At 50.3% G+C, this 17,854-nt stretch overlaps 1 protein-coding gene across 1 annotated transcript in view; it reads right to left on the bottom strand.

Moving 5' to 3' along the window:
* FAM178B (family with sequence similarity 178 member B) overlaps positions 1–17,854 on the bottom strand; it is a 260,763-nt gene that overhangs the window by 85,275 nt on the left and 157,634 nt on the right. The gene's annotated exons all lie outside the window — the stretch shown is intronic.

Raw genomic sequence — 17,854 nt, 5'->3', positions numbered from 1 at the left:
AAGACAACCCCCGTGTAGGGCGAGTTCTGCTTGTCGTGCTTTAAATGGTCGGAATCCTTCCGCAACCTTTTCCGTGGGCCAACCCCTCAAGACCCATGAAGCTACTTGGGATAGGACGGGGTCAGCCTTGGTGCAAGCTGCGACGTCCGCGGCAGAGACGGGGAGGTCGGATTCGGCGATGGACAAAATAGAGAGAGCGGGCACGTGGGCAGTGTCCGTCTCTGGCAAGGGGCAGCGGCTCAGGGCGTCTGCGTGCCCTAGCTGCTTACCCGGACGGTATAACAGCGTATACGAATACGCCGTTAGGAACTCCGTCCAGCGTGTCATGCGGGGAGACAAAATGGGGGGGGTTGGCTTGTCGCCTGCCAGTAGCCCCAGGAGTGGCTTGTGATCCGTGACAAGGGTGAAATTCCTACCATAGAGGTAGTCATGGAACCGCTTAATGCCGGATACTGCAGCCAGGGCTTCTTTATCGATTTGGCTGTAGTTCCGCTCCGTGGAGGAGAGTGTCCGGGAATAGAAGGCTATGGGGGCCTCTGAGCCGTTCGGGAGGGCATGGCTCAGGACCGCCCCTATGCCATAGGGAGAGGCGTCGCAAGTCAGAACTAGGGGCATCCTATCGCTATATTGAATTAGTACTGCCGATGAGGTCAAAATGTCTTTTATAGCCGCGAACGCGTGCGCTTCACGGCTACCCCATTGCCAGGCCGCTGACCGGTCAAGCAGTCGGTGTAGCGGCTCAGCTAGCGACGCCTTGTGGGGAATAAACGGGGCGTAGAAATTTAAAAGCCCCAGGAACGCCTGCAATTCCGCTCTAGAGGTGGGTGCAGGTGCGTTTTTGATGGCGGCAACTTTGGAAGGAGTGGGGTGGATGCCTTGGGCATCAATGAGGAACCCCAAGAATTCTACTTTGGGAACAGCGATTTCGCATTTGCTGCGCTTTAGTTTCAGTCCTGCCTCCCTAAAACGTGTGAGGACCTCCCGCAGTATTTTCAGGAGTTCCGAGTGGCTGGGGGCTGCGACCAGGACGTCATCGAAGTAGGGCACGACGCCTGGGAGCCCGTGGAGCAACCGCTCCATGAGGCTCTGGAAAATCCCCGGGGCAACCGAAACGCCGAATTGGAGGCGGCGGCAGCGGAAGGCCCCGCGGTGGGTGACGATGGTCTGGGCTGTAGCCGCATCGTCGTCTACGGGAAGCTGCTGGTAGGCCTGTGCCATATCTAGCTTGGCGAAAATGCGGCCTTGCCCTAAGGAGTGGAGTAGGTGTTGCACTACGGGGACCGGATATGGATTTGCCTGCAGGGCCAAATTGATGGTCGACTTATAGTCGGCACATATTCTCACCGATCCGTCGGGTTTGACCGGGAGGACTATGGGGGTTTCCCAACGGGCGTGATCTACGGGCTCGATTACCCCTTGCTCTATGAGCTTATCAAGTTCAGCGTCTACCTTTGCTCTCAGTGCGAAGGGGACCCTGCGTGCCTTCAGCCTAATGGGAGCGACCTGGGGATCGAGGCAGAGGGAAATGGGGGTGCCCTTATAACAGCCCAATTTCCCATCGAACACATCTGCGAACTCGTCTAGAACGCTATCTACGGTGAGGGGAACTACCCTGTGCACCCCCTCTATGGTGAGGCCCAAGGCGGGAAACCAATCCAACCCCAGAAGGGCGGGCAGATCGTTCCTGACGATTAGAACTGGGAGTTTCCCCTTAAAATCTCCGTATTCCACTCGGATGTGGAATATTCCTGCCGTGGGAATCCCATTTCCCTGATAGTCTAGGAGGGAGACCCCGACGGGGCGCAATTTGCTCTGGGGAACCCCGGGACACAGGCGGGAAAACAAGGCCCAAGATAGGAGAGAACGGGAAGACCCGGAGTCCACCTCCATTCTACAAAGCTGACCTTCGAGTCGGACGGCGGTGCTGATTTTGCGATCGCCGGCGGGAACGTGGGAAGCCTGGTAGACCACGCAGTCGGCGCTGGAGGGCTGGTAGGTTGAGTGGCAGTCCTCAGCTCGCCTCGCAGGACGTGGCTGTTGGCGGCGTTGCGGTGCCTGGCGCTGGTCGCTGGGCTGCATGAACGATGGGGCTGGCACGAGAGCCTGGCAGACCCTGGCGAGGTGTCCTTCTCCTCGGCAGCGGCGGCAGACGGCAGAACGGAACGGGCAGGATGCGCGGCTGTGGCGGCCGCCGCATCCGCGGCAAGGTGCGTTTGAGACTGGCTGAGCTGGCGTCGGTGGTTGCTGGTGTGGCTTCCGCTTCGGCTGCGTCCTCATTTGTCCGACGGTTTCCTCCTCCTCGTCTTCAGCAGGAGAGAGGTCGTCGACGAGGTTCGTCTGGGTGGAAGGCCCCGCGGCGGTTTGTGCGGGGGTTTTCAGCTGGAGGCGTTCGATGTCGGCCGTGGATTGTTCGGAGAGCTCCGCTGCTCGCGCGGTCTCCACGGCTTGCACCAAGGTGATTTTGTGGTTCCGGAGCATGCGGCTGCGCAAATGTGCGTCGCGGACCCCGCATACAAACTGCTCTACGAGGTTCTCCTCCAGGTCTGCAAAATCGCACTGGGCGGCCACGGTGCGCAGAGCCTCTAGGAACTGGCTGATGGATTCGTTGGGCTTCTGCACTCGGCGGCGGAAGGTGAAGCGGCGTGTGATCAGAGAGGGTGAGGGAGCGTAGTGGTTCCTCAGCCTGGACATCAGCTCGTCCCACCCAAGTTTGTAGGCTGGCCTCGGGGCGGCCAGGGCTCTCGCAGAGGCGAACATGGAAGGCTCACAGCAAGACAAGAAGAAACTGCATTTCTCCTCGTCGGTCTGTGCCTGGTTCCTCGATGCGATTAAGTAGCACTCGAAACGCTCCATGAAGCCGTCCCATGATTCTCCGGCAGATCCGAACGGCGCGAAAGGAGGAAGCGCTGATGCCATCGTGGTGTGGAGCCAGAGAGGGGAGGAAGAGGGCGGAGAAATTTTTTGCGTTCGCTGCCGGAGTTCTCAGCCTGAGATAGCGTTCGTGCTGATTCAGACGCGGTGGCAGCTGGCTCGTTCTCCTCCGTGGTCGCGGGAATCGGAATCCCACCTTCGTCGCCAGTTTTGCATCTTGGAGCGAAGGGAAGGGACGCGACAAGCGGGTATGCAACAGCAACCTTTATTGAGAACAGAGTGACTACGATTCAACGTGGCGTGGTTCGCGCCAAACATTTATACCCCCGGGTTTGAACGAGGAGCCAATGGGGCGTCGAGTAGCTCGACCAATCGGGGCGAGGATTGAACCGGCTCCGCCCGGGAACCAATCAGAAAGGGAGTCCTTTATCCCCGCGCTTGTATTTCCCGCGCTAGTATTCAACAGAGAGTAGCAAAATTCAACCATGGATACCTCATTTTTCTGCATTCCTCAAACACCTCCAAGCAGTCTTAGCCAGTGGTGAAATTCAATTTTTTTTACTACTGGTTCTGTGGGTGTGGCTTGGTGGGCATGGTGTAGCTTGGTGGGCATGGCAGGGGAAGTATACTGCAAAATCTCCATTCCCTCCCCACTCCGGGGGAAGGATATTGTAAAATCTCCATTCCCTCCCCTCTCCGGGGGAAGGATACTGCAAAATCTCCATTTCCATTCCACTCCGGGGGAAGGGTGCTGCAAAATCTCCATTCCCTCCCCACTCTGGAGGAAGGATATTGTAAAATCTCCACTCCCACCCCACTCCAGGAGAAGGATACTGCAAAATCTCCATTCCCTCTCCATTCCAGGGGAAGGATATTGCAAAATCTCCATTCCCTCCCTACTCCAGGGGAAGGATACTGAAAAATCTCCATTCCCTCCCCACTCCGGGGTAAGGATATTGCAAAATCCCCATTCCCACCCCACTCCAGGGGAAGGATACTGCAAAATCTCCATTCCCTCCCCACTCCGGGGGAAGGATATTGTAAAATCTCCATTCCCTCCCCTCTCCGGGGGAAGGATACTGCAAAATCTCCATTTCCATTCCACTCCGGGGGAAGGATGCTGCAAAATCTCCATTCCCTCCCCACTCTGGAGGAAGGATATTGTAAAATCTCCACTCCCACCCCACTCCAGGAGAAGGATACTGCAAAATCTCCATTCCCTCTCCATTCCAGGGGAAGGATATTGCAAAATCTCCATTCCCTCCCTACTCCAGGGGAAGGATACTGAAAAATCTCCATTCCCTCCCCACTCCGGGGTAAGGATATTGCAAAATCCCCATTCCCACCCCACTCCAGGGGAAGGATACTGCAAAATCTCCATTCCCTCCCCACTCCAGGGGAAAGATATTGCAAAATCTCCATTCCCTCCCCACTCTGGGGCCAGCCAGAGGTGGCTTTTGCTGGTTCTCTGGACTTCTCAAAATTTCTGTTACTGGTTCTCCAGAACCTGTCAGAACCTGCTGGATTTCACCCCTGGCCTTAGCCCTCCAAGCTGAGCACGGAAGAAGAAAGAGTAGAGGCAAGTGGTGGGGACACCTTAGTCTTCCAGTTATAAAACCGAGTAGGGAAATTGATTGTTTCAAACAAGGTGTGAGCCGAGAAGTCTTGTTCAAGTTATGGCTTGCAGGCTACTCACCCCTTGGCTCTCTTCTTGCTATGTCTACCCATTTGTTTGCATTTATACAAAGCCCGTGACTCAGGCAGGCTGTCTGACTCTCTGTCTTGTTGTCAAACAGAGTTCAGCAACTTTTGGCAGAAAATGCTGAGATGTCACGCTCCTGGAGAAGATAAGAAGCTGCGGCTTAGCAGACAGCACAAACGCAACCATCACTCCACCTTTTCTCTGGGGCTGCGACTTAATTTGGCTGGCCTACCAGCCTACCAGCCTACCAGTGAGCTGGATGAGCAGAGCAGGAGACCCCTGCTCCTGCAGCTAGATGACCAGCCGTGAGAAGAATAAAAACCTACTGTCAACTTGTAAAGCTTTACCATGACTATTATCAAGTTGACATTGGAGGGAGGATTCCATGAATACCTTCAGCCATAGTCCGGATCTCATATTTCTACAACCTCGTTGGTGGATATGATTTATGACACAGACTGAGGGAGGGGAGAATTAGGGGTAAAGTGCAAAGACCATTAACCGGAAATCAATTTCCACAGAAGAACATGCCAAAATGTTGATATTGATAAATGACTGGATTTCTTTTGAACTTTGTCTCGAAGCTCGTAAATTAATTAGGTCATCTTTTGTAAGCTTCACACCTGTGTTCTTGATGGGCAAAAAGAATATTGAAGGAACCAAAATCCGGAATGGAGCTGTAAGGAATAGGATGTGAGCTCTTGCAGGTGTTCTAAGCCAGGGGATTCCAACCTTGGCAACTTTAAGCCTAGCGGACTTCAACTCCCAGAATTCCCCAGCCAGCAAAGACCCCTGTTCTAAGCACTTCATATATATTATTTTTGCAATCAGTTAAATATTTCCTTATGACAGCGGTCCCCAATCTTTCCAGAATGGTAGACCAGTATTGGGGAGGGGATGGCATTTGAGTTGCAGGTGCATGCGTGCAACTCCATTTGCACAAGCGGTGGGGGGTGCGGGCCTGCTGTTATGAAGAACGGTTGCAGGAATTTGGATTTCTGAGCCTAAAAAGGAAATGGCGCGGGAAGCAAGCAAGTGGAGCAGAGCCAGTTTCAACGCCCAAGGGAGAAGCGGGGGGAGGGGAGGGGGATCAGCAAAGGTCACCGTGAAAGGCAGGCTCTGTTGCTTCCAACGCGCCTGACCTTCTGGAGGAGAGGATGTGGGTTTCCTGCTGAAAGCCTTCCATTCACAGGGTGCTGACCCCCAGAGTCCCAACATCTCTTGAACCGGCTTCTTTGTCTCCCAGCGAAGTGGGCATGGGAGCCGGAGTGGAGTGACGTGGGTGCCAGGTCTGGATTCCAGAAGAAGGAGAAAAATAAAAAACGCGCCCCTCGGAAAGCCGATGAAAGGATGAGCCGTACGTTGTCATCTCGTCAGGAGCCTGGGAAACATCCTTCGCTCTTCCTGGCCTCCAGTGGTGGAGACAGCACTATTTCCAGCCTCCCCCCTCAAACAGAAGAGTGGGTTAGAAAGCCACCCTGCCGTTTACATAGCACAAGTGTGAAGAATTTAAACAGTTGGAGATTAAGAAGCTCGCAAGTGAGCTTTGACAGCAACCAAAGTCTTAAAACCTTAGTAAAACCACACATCCAGAGTACTGCATCCAGTTTTGGTCACCACACTATAAAAAAAGATGTTGAGACTCTAGAAAGAGTGCAGAGAAGAGCAAGCAGGATGGTGAGGGGACTGGAAGCTAAAACAAATGAAGAACGGTTGCAGGAACTGGGCCTGGCTAGTCTAGTGAAGAGAAGGACCCGTGGAGACAGGATAGCATCCTCCAATATTTAAGGGACTGCCACAGAGAGGAGGGGGGAATCAAGCCATTTTCTAAAATCTTAAAGCCCTCGCAAGACTACCCCTAGAGTACTGCATTCAGTTTTGGTCACCACATTATAAAAAAGATGTTGAGACTCTAGAAAGAGTGCAGAGAAGAGAAACCAGGATGATGAGGGGACTGGAGGCTTAAGCATACGATGAACTGTTGCAGGAACTGGGCATGGCTGGTCTAGTGAAGAGAAGGACCAGGGGAGACAGGATAGCATCTTCCAATATTTGAGGGGCTGCCATAGAGAGGAGGGGGTCAAGCTATTTTCCAAAGCACCCAAAGGCCAGACAAGGAAGAATGGATGGAAACTGACCAAGGAGAGATTCAACCTGGAAATAAGGAGGAATTTTCTGACAGTGAGAACGATCAACCCATGGAACCGAAGTTGCCTTCGGAAGTTGTGGGAGCTTCATCCCTGGAGGCTTTCAAGAAGAGACTGGGCCGTCAGAAATGGTGTAGGGTCTCCTGGTTAAGTGTGAAGTTGGACTAGATGACTTACAAGATCCCTTCCTTAATTCTGTTAATGTCTTCTTCTTCTTCGTTCTACTGAGGCTGGAAGCCAGGCGTGGATTAGACTGGTTCTTTTTCAAAAGCGGGCAGGGGAAAAAAAATCTTGTGCATAAGGCGTTTGCTTCACCACCCCTCCCCAACTATAAGCCCTCGGCCCCTCGACTTTCAAGCCATCAAATCAGTAGCAGAGCAGTCGGGAGGGTTTAAAGTAGGGATTGATCGGATGGGTAGCAGAGGTCACCAGTGTCGTCAGCTCTGGAAAACGAAATGAAGGAAAGAGAAAATATATCCCTCCCTACCCTTCGTTGCTTGAAGAATCTGATTGTGCTTCAGGAACCTCTGGACTCAGCCTAACTGAGCAGCGGGGTTCATTTCCCTTCCCTACGATGACCGCCTTCCATTTTACAACTTTCTGCCAACTTTACAAAGTTGGGAGAACAATTCCTACATGGCAGTTTAAAATATGGTACTGCTAGGATCAGATACCACCTGTAATACTGTCTTCCTTCCTCCCTCCCCTTCCTTCCTTCTTTCTTTCTGCCCACCCACCCCTCCTTTTTTCTCTCTCCTTCTTTTCCTTCTCTGTTCACTTCTTCTTTTATTTTCCTTCCTCCATTCCTTCTATTCCATTATCCATCCAATCTTCTCTCCCTCTTTCTCCCTCCTTCCTCTCTTTCTATCTATTCACTCCTCTCTTTCTCTTTCTTCTTCATCCATCCCTTTTTCCCCCTCCTTTTCCTTCTCTGTTCACATCTTTCTTTCTTTTCCTTCCTCCCTCCCTTCCCTTCCTTCCTTCTTTCTGCCCATCCATCCACCCAATCCTCCCCTTTTCTCCCTCCTTCCTCTCCTTCTGTCTGTTCACATCTTTCTTCTTCTTCTTCTTCTTCTTCTTCTTCTTCTTCTTCTTCTTCTTCTTCTTCTTCTTCTTCTTCTTCTTCTTCTTCTTCTTCTTCTTCTTCCTCCTCCTCCTCCTCCTCCTCATCCATCCATCCATCCATCCCACAAATGAGCATTTTGGATTTTTAGCCCTCCTACTACAGCTTCACCCCAAAATACTAAGCCCAGCCCTACTCCTGCTGTAAAATAGTACAGTATCATATTGCTCTCCCCCACCATATTTTGTAAAGCAGTCCTGAACTTCTCAAAAATCGGAGAACAGGCATGCGAAGCCTGATTTCAAAGCATGGTCAGAGGTGTGCAGATGTACCATAATTAGCAACAGACTGGAGGGCAAAATGGCAGTAACTGGGTGGGGTGGGGGGATGGGGAGTCCCTTGAGCAGAGTCAGGAAGCAAACGGAGTTGCGTGGAGCCCCTTTGGGATCGCTGCAGACTCAGGCCCCAGGGACCTGAAGGCTGCCAATTCAGCATTTGCAGAGAGCAAGTTTTTACTGAGCTGCAGTTTGCACGGAGATGGGCTCAGGGGAAGCCTTCCTTCGGAGGGTCTCAACCACGGGATGGAAACCCAGTCAACTGAAGATTTAACAGCTGACACAGGATGGTGTAAATTTTAGTTAAAGAGCTTTTCCCCAGGGGGAGGAAAAATCTTCCAGGGTTGTCTTGTCTTGTCTTCTCCTCTTATTTGACCAATAAAGGGAAACTCTCAACTTTCAATTCAGAATAGAGCTGGAAGGGACCTTGGAGGTCTTCTAGTCCAGCCCCTTGCTCAAGCAGGAGACCCTGTAACATTTCAGACAAATGGCTATCCAGTCTCTTCTTAAAAACCTCCAATGATGAAGCACCCACAACATCGGAAGGCAAGCCGTTCCACTGTTTAATTGTCCTCACTTTTAGGAAGTTTCTCCTTAATTCCAGGTTGCTTCTTCTCCTTGATTAGTTTCCATCCAATCTTTCCTGCCCTGCCTTCTAGTGCTTTGAAGAATATTTGGCCTGCTCTTCACTGTGGCAGCCCCTCAAATGTTGGAATACCACTATCATACCGCTAACCCCTAGTCCTACTTTTCTTTAGACTAGCCAAACCCAAATCTTCTAACTGTTCTTGATATGTTTTAGCCTTCAGGCCTTTACTCATCTTAGTTGTTCTTCTTTGCACTTTTTCCAAAGTCTCAATATCTTTTTTGTAATGTGGTGACCAAAACTGGATGCGGTATTCCAGGAGTGGCCTTACTAAGGCTTTATAAAGCACTACTAATACTTCACGTGATCTTGATTCTATGCTTCCCGTTTATATAAAACAGGATTGTATTAGCTTTTTTGGCTGCCGTCACACAATGCCGGCTCGTGTTTAAATGATCATCTGCTACGACTTCAAGGTCCATCACACAGTTCCTGTTTTTGAGCCAGGTTCCATCTAATATATGCTTTTAAGGTAAAGGTTCCTCTTGCACATAGGTGCTAGTTGTTCCCGACTCAAGGGGGCGCTGCTCATCTCCGTTTCAAAGCCGAAGAGCCAGCACTGTCCGAAGATGTCTCCGTGGTCATGTGACCAGCATGACTCAACACTGAAGGCGCACAGAACACTGTTCCCTTCCCACCAAAGGTGGCCCCTATTTTTCCATTTACATTTTTACGTGCTTTCGAACTGCTCAGTTGGCAGAAGCTGGGACAAGTCACGGGAGCTCGTTCCATTACGCGGCAGTAGGGATTCGAACCGCTGAACTGCCGACCTTTTTGATCAACAATCTCAGTGTCTCCACTGAGCCACCACATCCCATATATATATATATATATATATATATATATATATATATATATATATATATATATATATATATATATATATATATGTATATATATATATATATATATATGTATATATATATATATATATATATATATATATATATATATATATATATATATATATATATATATATATATATATATATATATATATATATATATACTTGTAGCTAGTGTTTTTTTTCCTGCCTAAGTATAATACCTTGCTTTTCTCTATATTAAATTTCATTTTGTTGGATAGGGCCCATGGTTCAAGTCTGTCAAGATCCGTTTGGGTCCTGAGCTTGTCACTTGCTAAGTTTTGTTCAGTTGAATTCGAGGGGATCGCAGGGGAAACCAAGATGGCTTCCTTCCTGGGATTACCTCCTCCATCCTGACTAGCCTTGACATCAGTGGTGGGTTCCTACCAGTTCGGATGGTTCGGCAACACAGGTTTGCCACGCCCCAGAACCGGTTCCCCTGGCAGTGCCATAGGCGCTGCTATAGGAGCCGCCATCTTGTTTTTTGCTTCTGTGCATGCGCAGAGCAATTTTAGTTGTACTGTGCATGCGCGACTGCAGTGCACATCAAGTGCGAATGCAGCGCCCCCCTGAGCAAACTGGCAGTAGCAGCTGCCAGAACTCACCCCTGCTTGACATGGTGTGTCTTGCTTAGGGTGAACAGGCATGAGCTGGCTATCCTAAACCCCTGTGTGGGCTTGCCCTGTTAAAAAACATTGTTCTCTCTCCTGCCCTCTTTCCTGCTTCCAAAGCAATTTTCACCCTCTGCGTAACCTAGTGGAGGGTTTGAATGTGAACAAATCAGCAGAAATTTCATTTTCACAGAGCTCTGGGATGGGGTGGGGGCCGGGGTGGGGCGGGGGAAGAGGGTGGGGAGAGTGAAGGCAATCTGTCACATCTCCCGCTCCTTCCCGTCCATTCCCACCGTTCTCCGTTGTGCCTGCTGATTAACTTATTCATTGTATTCGCCTTCCCTCAAAAGTAGCGGTGGAGAATATTTCAACAATAGCTAGTGCCAGGATGAATCACGGAAGGTAGAGTTTGTCCATATGTATAGACAAACATAAGCCGCTCACCTGCATGCCTTAAAAAGTGCAGAAGCCGGAGAAGTTGAGGCGGTAAGGGCTTGCAGGGGAAATCAAGTTGGCAATTTAAAAAAAAACGTACACAACTGCTGGAGGACAGAAGGGAGACGTATGCCTCTGTTCAACAGGTTTCCCCCCTCCTGGTGGTGGGAAGAAGCTTGTTTTAAATTGAGCAAGATCTTCAGTGAGGTTTTTGGGACTCATTCCTTGGTCGCCACAAAGGGGGGGGGGGCATGGAGAACTTGCCCCTCCAGAACTCTCTCTGCGTACGGCAGATCTTGGACTCCCAAGGAGCAGGGGGACCTCCCACTTGGTCCCTTCTTCCTATGAGGCAGGGGTGTCAAACTCGATTTCATTGAGGGCCGCATCAGGGCTGTGGCTGACTGAAAGGGTGTGGCCAGCTTGATGCCACTCCCTGAAATGCTGGCATGTTGCCTCTTCGCATTGGGTAGATCAGGATGGAACTGACCACATTGGGCCTTGAGTTTGACACCCCTGATCTAACAACACCATCTACTGTTCCTATAAGTCCAAGCATTGCTATTTGACTATGTGTCTGTGTGTGTGGGGAGCAGAGGGGGGGGGGGGAAATCACTTACCTTCCCTACTGCTTCACAAATGTGAGCGCATGCGCCACATCTGCACATGCCCACCACCTTCTGCCCATGCGCAATGCTCATGCATTATGTCGGGGTGGGTGGGCGGAGCCTCCTGCAGCCATTGCTACCAGTTTGCCTGAACCGGAGAGACCTGGCTGAATACCACCTCTGGTGTGTGTGTGTGTGTGGCCGTGGCCATCTTGATATCACTCATGTCGGGAGCCCCTGTGGCGGCCCAAGCACTCTGCCAGTGGAAATGGGCTCTCGAGCTCTGTTTCTGGCACTGACTGCCTCCTGCAACTGCTTGCCAGTGAAAATGGAGTTTGGGAGGGCCACATTTTCTCTGGCAGAGGGTTGTAGGAGCTGTTGTGGCCAGAAACAGAGCTCGGGAGCCCGTTTTCACTGGCAGAGCCATCGCAGGCCAGTCCCTCACTGTTTCTAGGGCAGTCGCGCGGGCCTGATCTAACCACCTCGTGGGCTGGATCCGGCCCGCAGGCCTTGATTTTGACACCCCTGCTATGGGGCATTAGGACTGCAGTGGAGGAAGATCAGTTTACCTCAGGAGTGAGCCACTATGGACCCCTTTACTATCTGTAGTCCAACTTAGCTGAGGAAAAAAAGAAAAAGAGAGATCAAGAAGAGAGAAAAGCAGAGAGGCTGAGATAAAAAGTGCATCTCCTTCTATTTCTGCTCTCGACGTTGCGCAACTCCGATTTTATCTCCATCCACTTCGGGCAACAACATGCACGGGTGGGCTTCAAAAATTTCAGCAACGGGTTCTCTGCCTGGTTTCTGGGTGGGAGTGGCCATGGTGGATATGGCCTAGTCGTGGCGGGGGAGGGAGTGTTTTCACTTTTCCCAGACTCTGAAGGCTTTCTTTGAGCCTCCGGGAGGGCAAAAACTGCCTCCCCTGGCCTTCTGGGAGGCCCATTTCCTCCCCTCCCCCCGAGCCTCCATGCAGGCCTGGTACTTACCTCGCATCCAAAACAGGCCACGTGGAGTCTCCTGGGAGGGGAGTGGCAGGGATGGGGCCTGGTAGGTTCGGCCAGTCAGTGGTGGGATTTGGAGGTTTTCCGAACCAGCCATAACGTTAGCTACCAGTTCTCCCGAACCTGGGCAAACCTATAGCAGCCCACTCCTAAACAATGTGACCCTCAGCACAAAACCAATCTCGCCCCAACCGCCAGAAAAAAAAACCCTCCCATCCTTCCTCTGCAAGGGGAGCGATGCTCCCTTTCTAATTAATTTTGCAGACTCCAGCAAAGATAACCGAGGTGAGGCTTGTCCGGAATTTTCAACGCCCTAAAAAAAATATAAATATAAATGCCAAGTGTGAAGAATGAAAATTGGCTAAGAAACTCAAAGCCCTTTCCATTGAGTTAATGCTCAATTATGACTCGGAAACAAAGGAGTCCTGTGATTTTATTTATTTATTTTAAAATCACCTACAAAGAAGACATTCTTCTTTTTTCATCTCATCTGGGGTTACGAATTAAACCTTCCCGCGGATGGCTGGCGGCCTGCGTGAATGAGTAATAAGAAGCGCTAATATCCCAAGGAAGTGGTGGAAAAAAACAAAGCTTTTTAAAGAAGTCTTCGAGAAAGTCCATTGAAGAAAAAAAACAACCCAGGTCTCTCTCTCTTATGTGGTTTTCCTCGGAGGGGGGGGAGAAGAAGGGGGGGAGATCTCACAACCCTTCATGAGCCCCCCCCCCCCAACCGTAGGAAAAAAATGAGGAAAAGACTCGGGCAGTCAGCATCAAAGGGGAGAAATCAAAGCCAGGAAGCATCTCAGTTTTCTTCGGTCACATGTGGTGCGCGGTCTTCTTGAAAAGTCATTCTGTGGGTTTCCTCCCCTATCCCCTCCCCGTTTTTTAAACCCCCTGGGAAATGATAGGACCCAGATGAGGAGGAAACAATTACCAAATGTCCTCAATGCGTATTCTTGGAAATTAGGCAGGATGCAGGATGTCCCTCTGAGTGGATCTTCAAAGACCTCCTCTGTAGACAGGAGCCAGTTGATGGAGCAATGTGGCTGGGACAACCCTTCCTATCTTCTGCTCTCCCTCCCTCCCTTCCTTGGGACACCCACATAACTGTTCAGTATCTTAGAAGACTTTTTATTGAGATTAAATTTAAAAATGACAAAAGGAGTTTTACAAGATACTAGAGGAGAAACAGGCCAGATTAACCCAAAAGTTAATAAGAGTTGAAATTCTAAAAAGGGGCAAGAGATGATGGATAGATGTAGAATACTTTTTAACACGATGGTTATTCTAATAAGCGTTAGAAAAAAGAAGTAGAAAATAGAAGCTGGGAAAATAATATTATGTATACACAAATGTTAGAAGATGAAAAAATATGATTAAAAAGGTAAAGGTTCCGCTTGTATATACAGTGTGTGCTAGTCGTTCCCTACTCTATCTCTGTTTCAAAGCCAAAGAGCCAGCGCTGTCCCAAGACATCTCCATGGTCATGTGGCCAGCATGACTAAACCCCAAAGGGGCACGGAACGCTGTTATCTTCCCACCAAAGGTGGTCTCTATTTTTCTACTTGCATTTTTAAGTGCTTTCAAACAGCTGGGACAAGTAATGGGCGCTCACTCTGTTACATGGTGCTAGGGATTCGAACCGCCGAACTGTCAAGAAACTCAGCATCTTAGCCACTGAGCCACCGTGTCCCTTTTTAAAGTATGAGTACGTATATTTAAATGGTAATGTCACTATCAGAATTGCATGCAGAATATATTGACCCAGATAAAACTCTGTTCACTAAACACTTATGAATGTTAAAGAAAAAAATATAAATAAAATTAGATAGATGGATGGATGGATGGACAGACAGACAGACAGACAGACAGACAGATTATCTATATAGGTATGTGTTGTGACTCAGCAGTAGTCTTCTGTGAGTCTTTTCGGGATGCAAGATTAACTATGCAGCTGGGGCTCGTTAGGGGCATCTTCTGGGGATAAAAGGACAGATGGTGCCACGCCCTGGTTGCAGGAGTCAACGTTCATTCGTGCGTTTCAACATTCATTGATGATTGGTCGTGGTTTATTTGAAAGACACTTGGAGAAGTGATTGGTTTTCTATAACCCTAATTCAAGGAGACACTTGGAGAAGTGCATTGCTTTGTAAGAGTTTTTGTTTGGTATTCTGTTATCTCGTTAGAGACTTTATTTATGTTTATTTTTGGGCTCGCAGCCAGTCTGAGCCGAGAACTGATAAAGTGAGTTCCTTTTACATTTGTCTGCCTGTCGTCTGTTAACGAGCGGAGAAGGGGGGACAGAACAGTTTGACTCCTGCCGACAAGCCTGCATTTCATTAATTATGGAACAATTAATGGCTGAAAATAGGCAAATGGCACAACAAATCGTGATGTTGTCGGACCAAATTATGCAGTTGCAGAGAGCTGCAAAAAAACCTCAGCCAAGGAGGAAGTGCCCAGTAGCCATGCCAGATAAATATGATGGGAGTCTGGCCATGTTTGCTGCGTTTCTGGGACAATGCCAACTGTTCCTGAGTTTGAGAGTAGAGGACTTTCCCACTGACCGGACGAAGGTGGGATTCATTATCAGTTTGCTCTCAGGCACAGCTACCCATTGGGTTACCCCCTTGTTAATTCAGCAGAGCCCTTTGTTGGACGACTTCCAGGGCTTTTGTCAGTACTTCAAATGGATGTTTGAAGATCCTATCAAGGGGGAAACATCAGCTAGAAGTCTGAAGTCACTGCAGCAGGGGAGTGGTTCATTGCAGGACTATGTGACGGAATTCAGGCTGTGTAACCAGGATTCCACGTGGAATGAACCAGTTCTAATGGACACATTCCAGGATGGATTGTCTGAGGCCTTGCAGGATAAACTGGCGAGGGTGGACAGGCCACCGACGTTCGACACGCTGGTCCACCTGTGCCTCCGGATAGATGCCCGGCTGCAGAGGTGAAGGCCTCGCCGTGCATTCCAGGAGACCACCAGCATGCCGGTTCAGCAAGGGACTGCAGTGGACTGGGAGGAGCCCATGGAGTTGAGTGCTGTCAGACCTCGAGTGTCACGGACAGAGATGGACAGACGACGTGCTGAGGGATTGTGCTTCTACTGTGGGGATCTTGGACACCTGGCTGGGAGTTGCCCCAAGAAGAACAGAAGGGTTGCGCGGACTGCAGCCGTCCCCAAGCAACGCAATACCATGTTGGACAACCAGCACGTTTGTGCGGCTGTGATACCCCTTTCGCACAAGGTAGCGTGCGTTCGGGTGGTGTGGAGTCCCAGGGCGGATGCCCTGCCGAGTAAAGTAGAGAACTTTGACCCTGCGAACTCGCTTCCACCTCGGACTGTTCTATCCGTTGCATCCTGTGCTGCCGTTTGTCATCCCGTGACCAAGCAGTCTCTGATGCGGGATGCGCAGCGGGGTGATGACTGGGTGGAGCGACAACAGGCAGAAGTAGGACCGGCGTCCCCTTGGACTTTGGAAGGGGATCGTTTGAAGTGTCGGGGCCGGCTCTATGTTCCCGCAGGGCACATTCGTCGATAGGTGCTCTCGCAGGTTCATTCTGCATCTGCATCAAGACATTGGGGTTTTTTTCGGATGTTGCGCCTGGCCTCCTGTCAATATTGGTGGCCCCATCTGAAATATGATGTGCGGAGGTGCGTGGAGTCATGTGCCCAGTGCCAATGGGCCAGGTCTGCAAGGAGAACTCCGCCAAGATTCCAGCCTTTGTCAACCCCGGTCCCCGCAGCACTGGACTTTGTTTCTAGGTTCCCGGCGGGGTACCAGTGTCTTGGACCGTGTTCCGTGGAGGCCATCACCAACCCTTCTGGGCCGCACCCCGATCGTCGGAACCGGGGGAAGGGCTCTGTGGGAGGGGATTGCGTGGTGGCTCGGCAGGAGTCGGTGGAGCTGCCGCCGGACTCCGACGGCGAGGGGTCATGTGGGTTGGCCTTGGAGGAGGTGGAGGACCCTGGACAGGGTGTTAGGGCTTGTCCGAAGCTGGTAGAGCTGCCGTCAACCTCCGACAGTACGGGGGCTGGTGGGTCGACCTTGCAGAGGGTGGAGGACCCTGGACAGGGTGTTAGGGCTCGGCCAGAGCTGTTGGAGCAGCCACAGTCTCCGACAGTACGGGGGCTGGTGGGTCAGCCATGGAGAGGATGGAGGACTCTGGACAGGGTGTTAAGGCTCGGCCGAAGCTGGTAGAGCTGCCGTCAACCTCCGACAGTACGGGGGCTGGTGGGTCGGCCTTGCAGAGGGTGGAGGACCCTGGACGGGGTGTCGACGCCGTGAAGGGCGGCAGGAAACATGGTGGCCACCGGATACCTAAGGATTTCCGATTCAAGAGGGCTATTCCTACAGAGATTTGGGACTCATGAAAAAGGCACCACAGGAAATGGGTGCGGGCCATCTTGTGGACAAGTCATTCCGACCGCATCCAGACCATCGGAACCCGGGGAAAGGGCCCTGCGGTGGGGGATAGTGTTGTGACTCAGCAGCAGTCTTCTGTGAATCTTTTCGGGATGCAAGATTAACTATGCAGCTGGGGCTCGTTAGGGGCATCTTCTGGGGATAAAAGGACGGATGGTGCCACGCCCTGGTTGCAGGAGTCAACGTTCATTCGTGCGTTTCAACATTCATTGATGATCGGTCGTGGTTTATTTGAAAGACACTTGGAGAAGTGATTGGTTTTCTGTAACCCTGATTCAAGGAGACACTTGGAGAAGTGCATTGCTTTGTAAGAGTTTTTGTTTGGTATTCTGTTATCTCGTTAGAGACTTTATTTATGTTTATTTTTGGGCTCGCAGCAAGTCTGAGCCGAGAACTGATAAAGTGAGTTCCTTCTACGTTTGTCTGCCTGTCGTCTGTTAACGAGCGGAGAAGGGGGGACAGAACAGGTATGTATGTATGTATGTATGTATGTATGTATGTATGTATGTACAGTATGTATGTATGTATGCATGCATGCATGTAGGTAGGTAGGTAGGTGGATTAGATAGATAGATAGATAGATAGATAGATAGATAGATAGATAGATAGATAGATGATAGACAGATAGACAGACAGACAGACAGATTATCTATATAGGTATGTATATATGTATGTATGTATGTATGTATGTACTGTATGTATGTATGTATGTATGTATGTAGGTAGGTAGGTAGGTAGGTAGGTGGATTAGATAGATAGATAGATAGATAGATAGATAGATAGATAGATAGATAGATAGATAGATAGATAGATAGATAGATATGCAGGGTGGAAGCAGTGATGAGTTCCTACCGGTTCAGACTGGTTCGGCCAAAGTGGTTTGGGAGTCTGGGTCACTGGAACCGAGAGCGACCCAGGCCTGCCATACCCCTAAACTGTTTCTCCAGGTGGCGCCATAGGCACCACCATCTTGTTTTTTTGCTTCTGCGCATAACAATTTTTATTGCACTGCACATGCGTGTACGGTGTGCATGCGAGCGAACTGGCAGTAGTGCCTGCTGGAACCCATCCCTGGGTGGAAGCACATATCTGTGACATGTGGGGGGGGGGCTGTTTAGACTATTGAGAGAGTCGTCTGCAGC

This window comes from Thamnophis elegans, chromosome 13, assembly GCF_009769535.1.
Source record: "Thamnophis elegans isolate rThaEle1 chromosome 13, rThaEle1.pri, whole genome shotgun sequence".
NCBI classification, from domain to species: Eukaryota; Metazoa; Chordata; class Lepidosauria; order Squamata; family Colubridae; genus Thamnophis; species Thamnophis elegans.
Note: the sequence above shows the minus strand (reverse complement) of the source record. Positions and strands in the feature narration are given on the sequence as shown.